The sequence below is a fragment of the Saccopteryx bilineata genome, chromosome 3 (genome assembly GCF_036850765.1).
Source record: "Saccopteryx bilineata isolate mSacBil1 chromosome 3, mSacBil1_pri_phased_curated, whole genome shotgun sequence".
Classification (NCBI taxonomy): domain Eukaryota; kingdom Metazoa; phylum Chordata; class Mammalia; order Chiroptera; family Emballonuridae; genus Saccopteryx; species Saccopteryx bilineata.
The window spans coordinates 115,369,877-115,379,662 of NC_089492.1; the positions used below are offsets into that span (position 1 = coordinate 115,369,877).

At 37.5% G+C, this 9,786-nt stretch overlaps 1 non-coding gene across 1 annotated transcript; it reads right to left on the minus strand.

The window, feature by feature from the left end:
• Positions 1–294: 294 nt before the first annotated feature.
• On the minus strand, positions 295–401 carry LOC136332664 (U6 spliceosomal RNA). Its single transcript, XR_010730830.1, has one exon. It is a non-coding gene; the product is annotated as a U6 spliceosomal RNA (small nuclear RNA).
• Positions 402–9,786: the final 9,385 nt, after the last annotated feature.

The window sequence follows — 9,786 nt, forward strand, 5'->3', positions numbered from 1 at the left end:
ACTAGACTTGATGACCAGAGATAGATATGTTGGTTTTAGACCCTTGATTAGGAAGAGTAGGGGGTGGGGAATAAGAAATCAAACCAAAGAAGAATCATTAGAAGCCACTACACTTGGTTAATTAGGTGGCAACATTCTGAAATGAATGTTTTGTGAGGGGGAAGGGGATAAGGGAAACGGGATGCATGCTTTTTAGATTAGAACAGGGTTACCCCGCAGGAGGCGTGCTGCCCTAGAAGCTTTCTGATAGAAAATCAAATGATGTACTGGGTAGGAGCGCTAGATTTTTTTTTTTTTAATATAGAATGCTTCACGAATTTGCGAGTCATCCTTGCGCAGGGGCCATGCTGATCTTCTCTGTATCGTTCCAATTTTAGTATACGTGCTGCCGAAGCGAGCACGGAGCGCTAGATTTTTAAGGTCTGCGTTTACCTCTGTGCTGTCTTTAGAGAAGGCCACTTGCCCTCAGGGAATCAGAACTTTTTTTTTTTTTAAACATTTTTTTTTTATTTATTCATTTTTTCAGAGAGGAGAGGGAGAGACAGGGAGAGAGAAAGGAGAGACAGAGAGAGAAGGGGAGGAGGAGCTAGAAGCATCAACTCCCATATGTGCCTTGACCAAGCAAGTCCAGGGTTTCGAACCGGCGACCTCAGCATTTCCAGGTCGACGCTTTATCCACTGCGCCACCACAGGTCAGGCCAGAACTTTTTTTTAGCGTTTTCTCACTCCCTCATTTTCCTCTTTGGTTGCTAACGTCTTGGTCTTTATAGGAATTCGCACCCAGGATTCAAAAGGCCTTTGGTGGAAAAGCCCTTCCCTTTCTTTACAAACCTCTGCAGTAGTGCTCTGGCCACTCTGACAGAGCTCCTGGGACTGCAGGGTACATCGCAACCACCTTCCAAGTCTGCTTCAATCTAGATTGCTGGGTCTTAGCCCCAGAGTTTCCAATTCAGCAGGTTTGGGGTAGGGCCCCGAAGTCTGCACTGAACAAGTTCATCGGTACCGCTGATACTGCGGGTCCGAGAACCACACTTGAGAACCGCTTCTCTCTATATAGAAGTAATGACAGCATATGTTATTGGCAAAAAGTTTTCTAACTTCAGCTGTGTAGAAATAGATAATAAAACACTAAGAATGAAACAGTGTCTGGCATGTATTAGCTGCTTAATAAATATTTTTGATTGATTGGATTGAGGCTTGATGTCACCTTTTATTTACTTACATCAATTAAAAAAAGATTTATGAAATTAAACGGGTTCCAAAACATTTCTCCTCTAGTCATACCCCAGATTGGGTTCAAATCTCATTTGTGGCTCTTTATGGCTTTTTCATTATGTAACATTTCTAAATCTCAGTTTCCTCAGTTGTAAATGTGAGGGAAATGGGGCTATGTAGGAATTAAATACGACTGTTATTGCAATTCTCCTTAGCAAGTGTCTGAATGCAAAAATACCCTTCTTTCTTATATAATTATTGGTGAAAATGAAAATCTCTGTGAGTAACAGAAACAAATCAAAGGCATTCCTTAAAATAAGAAGTGCACTTTAAATTGTGCCTCCGGACTCAGTTCTCTAAATACAAAACACTACACATAGCCTCTTTGTACACCAGCGTGACTACAGTGCAAAAGTGAACACAGAAACCCTCTTCACTAAACAATATATTTATTAGAACATTTGATGCAATAAATCGGTTTGTTTTAATTTATGAGGAATCACTAAGTGGTTTAATGGGTTAGCGCATAACGAATAAATAACGGGAAATTTTAAAAACCAGTGCTCCAAGTGGCCCAGATGTTCATCAGCTGTTTAAAAATACACACACCTGTGGCTGTGTATTAAAAGGCAAAGAATATTTTGTGTAGCTTTGTTAGTTTTCTTTCAAAAATATATTTTTAAAACCCTTGAAAAACAAGAGTCTAAAAAAACGTATAAGGTTAGGTTTACATTTCCAGATATTTTGGGGTCAGATATTTATATCTTTGTGTCTTTAAAGATAACTCATTTTCTAAATGAGTTCCCATCATTGAATAAATATAAGTAGAGTACTCAATTCTATAGAACAAATATATTATTTATGTGTTTATTTTCATTTATCTTTTATATAAATATTACATGATTCTTACTGTGTCCCAAGCATTATTTTAAGTGCTTTACGAACATGAACTCATTTAATCCTCAAAATAACCCTATGGGATAGATAAAGTTACATTCATTTCCACTTAACAGTTAAGGAGAACACAGTACAAATTTTAGAAATTGCCGCAAATCACAAGTGGTATAGCAAGGATTTGAACCTCAGCAATCTGATTCTGAGTCCCTGTTCATTGTGCACTACCTTCTAATCACCCCCATGTGATCAACACTAGGTTGGATGATGCAAGGGCTAAGTGATCCTGCCTTGATGGAATTTACTACCTCACCAGGATTAAGAATGCTGTGGCAATTCATTAAGTGACAAGTGACAACCTTTATGATGTATAGACAGAGGCCGCAAACTGGGGAACCACAGATAAAATATGGCTTGTGAATATGTTTTATTTGGCTCATCTAATATTTTGAAATAGTTGACCTAATGGTTTAAATGGAAAAATTTATATTAATACTCCAGATTTTCAACTGTATAAAGAACCCAAAAACCTTAATTTTAGAAACACTGTGCCCAAATTCTTTCAAGAAACAATCAGATGGCACTAAATCCTCTTCTGTTTGCTTTTAGTACCTGGCTGACATTCACACATAGTTGTTTTTATTGGATACACTTCACTCACTTAGGCTACTTACTTAGCACCTGAGTGGACCCCCATGTATGTAAGAGAGAATGTATGTGCTCAGAAAAAAAAGTGTGAGAAGCCCTGGAGTGCTTAAAAAGGCCCCAGAAAACAAAATATTATTTGCACTGAACTTCAAAAGAGGAAGAGGGCAGGTAGCTATAACATCACTGCGGTGAGCCATCTGATCCTTTCTGTACTTTATCCATATATAAATATTTCTTCTACATTCAACCAAATATTGAGTCAACGTTACAATTTTCTAACACATTTTTGTGGTGACTACCATTTTGACTAGAGTCAAACTATGCTTGTCAGAGTAAGTATTGTTTATTCACTGAATTATGGCTAATCTCATTTCTCTGAATTCAAAGAAAGCTTCTTCAAAAACGCATGCTACACAAAGACTGGGATCTGTTTGTTCTGATCAGTGTTCTATTTCTAGAACTTAATACTGTGCCTGGAATGTTGGAAGAACTCAAAACATGTGGGAGGGAGAAAGGGTGAGAAGGCGAGTGAGGGAGAGAGAGACCAACTAAGTACCATGGCATCTGATGGATTCCAGAACCTTCTCTCTCACTGCTAAGCATGAGTAATAAGCACTGCTGACCATATGCAAAAAATAGTACAGGAACTTAGTGGAAATTGTAAGACTGCAGAAATGCTTTCCATGTTCAGTCAAGGTTAAATCTGTACCTTGCTTTAAAAATCAGGCAGAGCCACAATTTCTCAACGTGTGGCCCCTAGATTGCCCACATAGAAAAGGAGCACTTGCAGGAAATGTAGACTCCCATGCCCTACCCCAGGTCCAGTGGCACACGGGAACTGCCATCTATGCATCTATGCCAGGTAATTATTTTACACATTAAACTTGGTATACTAAATGTTGTTAGAACCACTGTTTCGTGGAGGAGAGGGCTCATTAGCCTCTGTTTTCAGCCTAGAATCCCATATTTCACACAATCCCAATTCAATTCAGTTGAAGAGGAAATTATACAGTGGGTTTTGAGTAGATGTTAGTCAGTCTGTCATTGCCTAATTAAGCTGAATTTTTACCTGGCTGCTGAGTGTTTTGTTAACACAGGTTTATGTGTTAACATGGTATCTGCCAATGTGCCACTAGCCTTCTTCAGACCCAAGACTAGAGAACTGATTGCTTTATTTACTCATTTGTCATTAAAACTACTAGCTTTATTTAAATAGGAAGCATGCATTCCTACTGAGGTTGCAAAATTTTGTTTTGTTTGGCTGATGCTATGGCTTAAAAATGAATTTGCACGCCTTTTTGGGCAGCTCTGCCCAGTTTGGCCACAGACTTCATTCCTATTATATTTCACCAGGCTTTCACACCCTCACATGTGACTACTCAATACGGCATCCTAAATCCAACCATTTCTCATCACTTCCACCTAGCCTAAGCTAGTATTATTTCTCAACTAAATTATTGTTGCAATCTAATTGCTGGTCATTCTGCTTCCCTCTTGCCCCCTTAACTTTATATTCTCCATGCAAAGACCAGGTGATCCGTTAAAAACTGCTCATCAACTTCTCACGGCTATCCATCTAACTGGAGTACAATGCAACCCTCTTACCATAGGACTCACTAATGTTATTTGCACAATATGTAGAGCTCTCTGCTTACTGGACATGAGGTAGAATTGTGCGTCCTAGCCACAGGTGTCCCTTCACCTCTCCCCCGCCTCACTGAATGTGGCTATTTAACCAGATCTGGCCAGTGACTTACGGTTTGTAGCAGTGACGTGTCATTTATACTCTGGGAAATTACTGCTGAGAGAAGAAGACCCTTCAGAGATTATTTTACCTACTACTTCAACCAACGATGTTCCTGATTTCCTGATAGAGGCTGCTCTCTCCCTTGGTTCCCAGGATGAGGCTGACCTGCTGCAGAGCCTCCAGCCTACCTGTGGTAGACCCAGTGTGAGAAGAAATACACCTTTGGTGTCTTTGCAATCTCTTGCATATTCCTACTGTTCCTCTCACTTTTATCTACAAGGCCCCATATGACCTAATCTCCACCTGCCTCTCTGACCTCTTCCCCATCTCTTTTCCTCTTTCTCACTCTTCTGCTATGCTTCTTGTTTTAGAGTATACTCGGGGCCTTTGTACTATATAAAATGCCTCATAGGCTACATCTTTCTACCCTCCCTCACTTTATCTAGATCTTTGCTCAGATCTCCTTCTTAGGGAGATTATCCCTATTTGTTGAAAATAATGCCCCTTATTCCTCTCTCTAATCTTACCCTTTTTATTTTTCTTTGTACCTCAGATAGTTCCTCTTGATCATTTTACATTCTGTCTCTAAAGCTAAAATGTAATCTCCTTCAGGGTTAAGATTTTATTTTGTTCACAGATGTTTTCTCAGCACTCTGAACAGAGCTGAGCAGAGTAGATGATTGCTAAACATTAATATTTCTTAAATGAATGAATTTATTTAGGCACATCACCTAACCATCAGTTTCCTCATCTGAAAGTATGCATTAACAAGACCCTCAGCTTACCCCATAGGCTATGTTATACTTTTAGAAGTATACAACATAATGTGTTTTATTTTCTCACCACAATGACAGGTTAGTTCACTTACTTGTTTCTGTCTAAGGAGTCAAGAAGAAACATCCTAACAATATATGATGCATTTGGGACCAGTGGGTTAGGCTTTCTTGGTTCCTTGGGTATTTTACAGCCTCAATCTTGTTTTTTTTTTTTTCTTTTTATGTTGAAATAATTTAAGAAGGAACTATGAAAACCAGCATACATTGGAAGGCTTCATGGGAAGTTGAAATCCTTCATTCTTCTCAAAGGAGGATATGTTTATCATTTATCTTGAAAAGGTACTGGCAGAGTTTTGCTTTGTCATACAAAGTTCTTTGATTCTTTTATAGCAGCCTTGTTTAAAAATTAATTTAGAATTTAAACAATGACCTCTTTGAGATATAGTGAACATATAATTTTTTATGCTGAGCCTTCTGAACATTTAGTAATGGGATATGAGTCACATAGAAGCTTCATTTTCCACTCTGAATTTTACACAATGCAATTTTGCCTATAAAAGACGGCATATCTCAGTAAACTCTGGAAATATAAATTTATAATTTCCCCTTCTTAGAGTTGGCCATATAATACAATTACCATAAGAATATTGCTTTAAACATGCAATTATAAATATGGCATGATTCTATAAATTATCTGTAATTTATTTATAAAACTTCTACAAGAGCTAATGTTTAACACATGCACATTTTAAAAATATATTTCCTTTCCCTTCAGTTTTGTGATATCATTAGATAAATATACTTAATGAGGGTTTGTTATGGAAATAAAATAATCTAAAGAATCTTGTATGGTCTACTGTACTATGAAAGAGTTATTTTAAAAGCCTCTTAAAGTCCCTGCTTGGGTTTGACCAACTTTGTGAGTGAGGAATGATAACCTAGAAGAAAATTCCCATTTTGATTATTCAATCAAATATATTCTTCTATATTTTTCAGTTGGATCAGCTCTTTTCTCTCTGTGCAACTTCTTGTCTATAAGCCACAGTCAGATGAAACTGTAAATCAAAAGAATCATTTCTTCATGACACTGTCAGAGGCATTAAAAAAGACTAGATTGTGAGTAAACTTTTTCATGCACTAAAAAAATAGAAGAAAAAATATTCCTTCTACAAAAGACTGTTCTAAGGTCTAAGCATCAATTAGTTGTTTTTTTAAGTAATGTGTTTTTGCAATTGTGTATATCAAAGGCACATTTGATTTGGTATTATAGTCTGAGAAGTGTGCTTTAACCTTACTGACAAAGGGGTGCTTCAGTTTTGATTTGTAAAATAGGATTCCCCCAATAAATGAGGCAGAAGACCATTTATGACATTTTTGGATCAGAGAAAGGGCTTACATGCCCGGTCTCAATCTGTTTGACATAATTCACCCACCCTACTACGTTTTCCAACTAAAAAGATACAAACATCAATCAAACTAACCCCCATGACTTGAGTTCTGGGATTCTGTCCTAATCATCTCTGTATCCTTAAGTGCACCCTTCACCTACCAGCTGCTAATTAAGATGCTGTATACAAAATGATATACAAGTGACCTATCACCAGAAAGGTGTGGAAACAAACATGGAGGAGGAATCAAAAGAGCACTACTTTTCAGTAGAAAGCACATCACATGTACATATACCTAAATATACAAATAAAGATGGTCACAGACAGAGAAAAAACAGGCAATGTTGGAAATATTTTAGCTTTATAGCATAAACAATACTGATATGTATCTAATCTACAGGGCATTAGGCATCCTGTAGTGACAGCATCTGGACAGGTGACTGTGTTTTCTCCATTACTTTTCAGATAGTCTTTTAAGGATGACATAAAGAAAAAAATGGTTTCTAAAAAATATTTTTTAAAGCAAAGGTTGTATTACTTTCCCTGAAATAAAATCTTACTCAAAATTTCAATAACTCCAAACTTAAACAGGATAAAAGTACAGGTAGAAGATCTACCTTGCTATTTTCTCCTTACTCACCACATATGGTAGCCCCATGATAGTGTCCAAGGTCATTATAAGGAACTCTAGAGCTCTTAGTTAAAAAAGCAGTGACTCAGATCCATTCAAAATGGATAGGTTTTAACTGAACTTAACAAAGTACCTGAGTATGTTGATATATAAACTAAATAAATATATAGTTTATAATATATGTTTAATATTTTAAGTTTAATATTCATACACACATGACCAGATCTATACAAATAGACCACTCTTGAACTGGTTGACAAGGACAAGTAAAAGAGATAAGAAGCATAATTTGGTTCCATATTGTGATTGTTGGAAACACGGGGAGATATATTTTTTCTATTGGACATATTTTCAGAATCAGGCATGGGGATTTATATGCACACCCTGTGTCATTTGTAACAGTGCTACAAATGACAAGGATTATGCTCATTAGCAAACATTGCTACTTTTCTGAAAGGAATGCGAGGCAGACATGGCTGAAATGCAAGATTTTTTAGACAGAAGAGACAAACCTGGAAATAGGAATCTATCTTTGTCCTGTGACTCCTTAGTGCAATGTTTCATCGGCTAAGAGAGAGAGAATGATGCTTTGTATAATATCTTACAAACACCACAAAGAACTCTGATGTTCATCTTAACCAGACACAGCTGTAATTTTGCCATCTACCGTAGTTTCTGAAACATATTCATCGAATCTGAAGGACTGTCCCCTCTAAGAAACTAAGGCCACGTGTGATAGGAGAGGAGGAAACTAAGAAAAGATCTTTTTTTTTTCTTTTTTTAAAAAATCTTTTATCTCTGCCACTAAGTTTGGACAAGTAGCTGACATGAAGGAATGATAGCTTTTCATAAGGAATTAAAACTTAGTTGTCAAGTCACCCTTCATTATCCTCAGTCCCCATCTTACCCCGTTTTCTCATTTGCATAGCTTGCGTTGTTGTGCTTGAGGTTGTTTTCCTTAAGGCTCTTTTTTTTTTTTTTTTTGCTTCTAAATACTGAGAAAGAATAATCAGGTGCTTGAGAAGTGGTGTCTCTGTTCATCTCCCCACACGTGACTGCTTTCTGTCTGGTGCTTTGTCATGGTGCTTCCAGAGCAGACTTCCTCGGCTTCCTTTGTTGTCCTCGCCTGATAAATAAACAGCACAAAATTACCGAACTTATTATGGTAATTGAGAGACGGAATGGAATGCTGAGCCTGCCCCCCTATCTATTACACTGTCGTTGCAAAAGTTAGCTAAACCTCAGATGCGGGTGCAACATCGGCCCTTCTCCTGGGCCCCCTTTTCTTTCTGCAGCCCCCCAGACTCCAAGATGATTGTTTTCTGTCCATCTTGAGCTGGGTGTCAGTTCATTTAGATTTACATCAAGTAGTAAATTAAAATAATCACTCAGCAAACACTCTGAGCTCAGTTTTCCCTTTCAGTCAGGAGTTGCACGAGCTGCTTGAAGCATTCAAGCAGAAAATATTGCTGTCTAGATATTTGTCCTCTGGGTGATAAAGGAGGCATTGTCTTGGGACCCACTCAGGCCTCGGAGCCAGTCATCGCTGTGCATCACAGCTGTGAAGTGCGCTTTGTTATGTGTCTGAGGACTCGGGTTCAGGACCTTGTTTTTCTTGAAATACCAGACTGATCAGAGCTGCATATGTTCGGGGAAAGCAGGGGTCGGTGGTTCTCTGTCCACATTTTTACTAGATTATTCTTGGACAGAACTCTGGGAAAATACCCTGCAGCCTAAACCATCCCAAGAGTTTTGCTTCGTTTTAATTCATTTTCTTCCTTTCTCTTTCTTGTGCCTTTCTTTTAATTTTCTCTTTCATATTCTGCAGTGTGACAGTCATAGAAAATGCTGGAGTTTCTCTGCCTGAGTCAGAAACAAAGGCTCACGGCACTGCTTTGAACCCGGTGCCATAATGTACCAAGTTATAAACCTGTTTCTTTGTGCTCTCATTACAGTACATCTCTCCGCCCATTTAGAAATCAAAATGCAGAGTTCAATCACCTGGGATGAAATATAGAATGGGCTAAAGAGGTTTTTCACCATTTGTGAATGATCGGTGGAATCTTGAAACAAAACAAGGAGTTGACGGGGTAAACGGATCAGAATTTTTGCTCTGAATGAGATTTTTTTTAAAGATGAAAATTATCACTTATAAATCTCTAAGCCATTACATTTTTATTTCAGCTTTTTTTTGGTAGCAATGTTATTGCTAAGAGTGCCTGAACAAGTAAAATATTTGTTGTTCTAAGTAGTGAGAGAAAAACACCAGATTATAAAGAGCATGGTGGTAGGCATCCAAATGAAAATTGGAATTTTTAGTCAGTGATACAAATTTTTCCAAATAGTTCTCCATGGTTGGCTAATTGCTGTTATCAATATATATATATATATATATATATATATATATATATATATATATATTTGGCTAGATATTTGACATTGTGTTTTATTTGTATTAAAGCCAAGGTATCTATAGTGAATGTGATA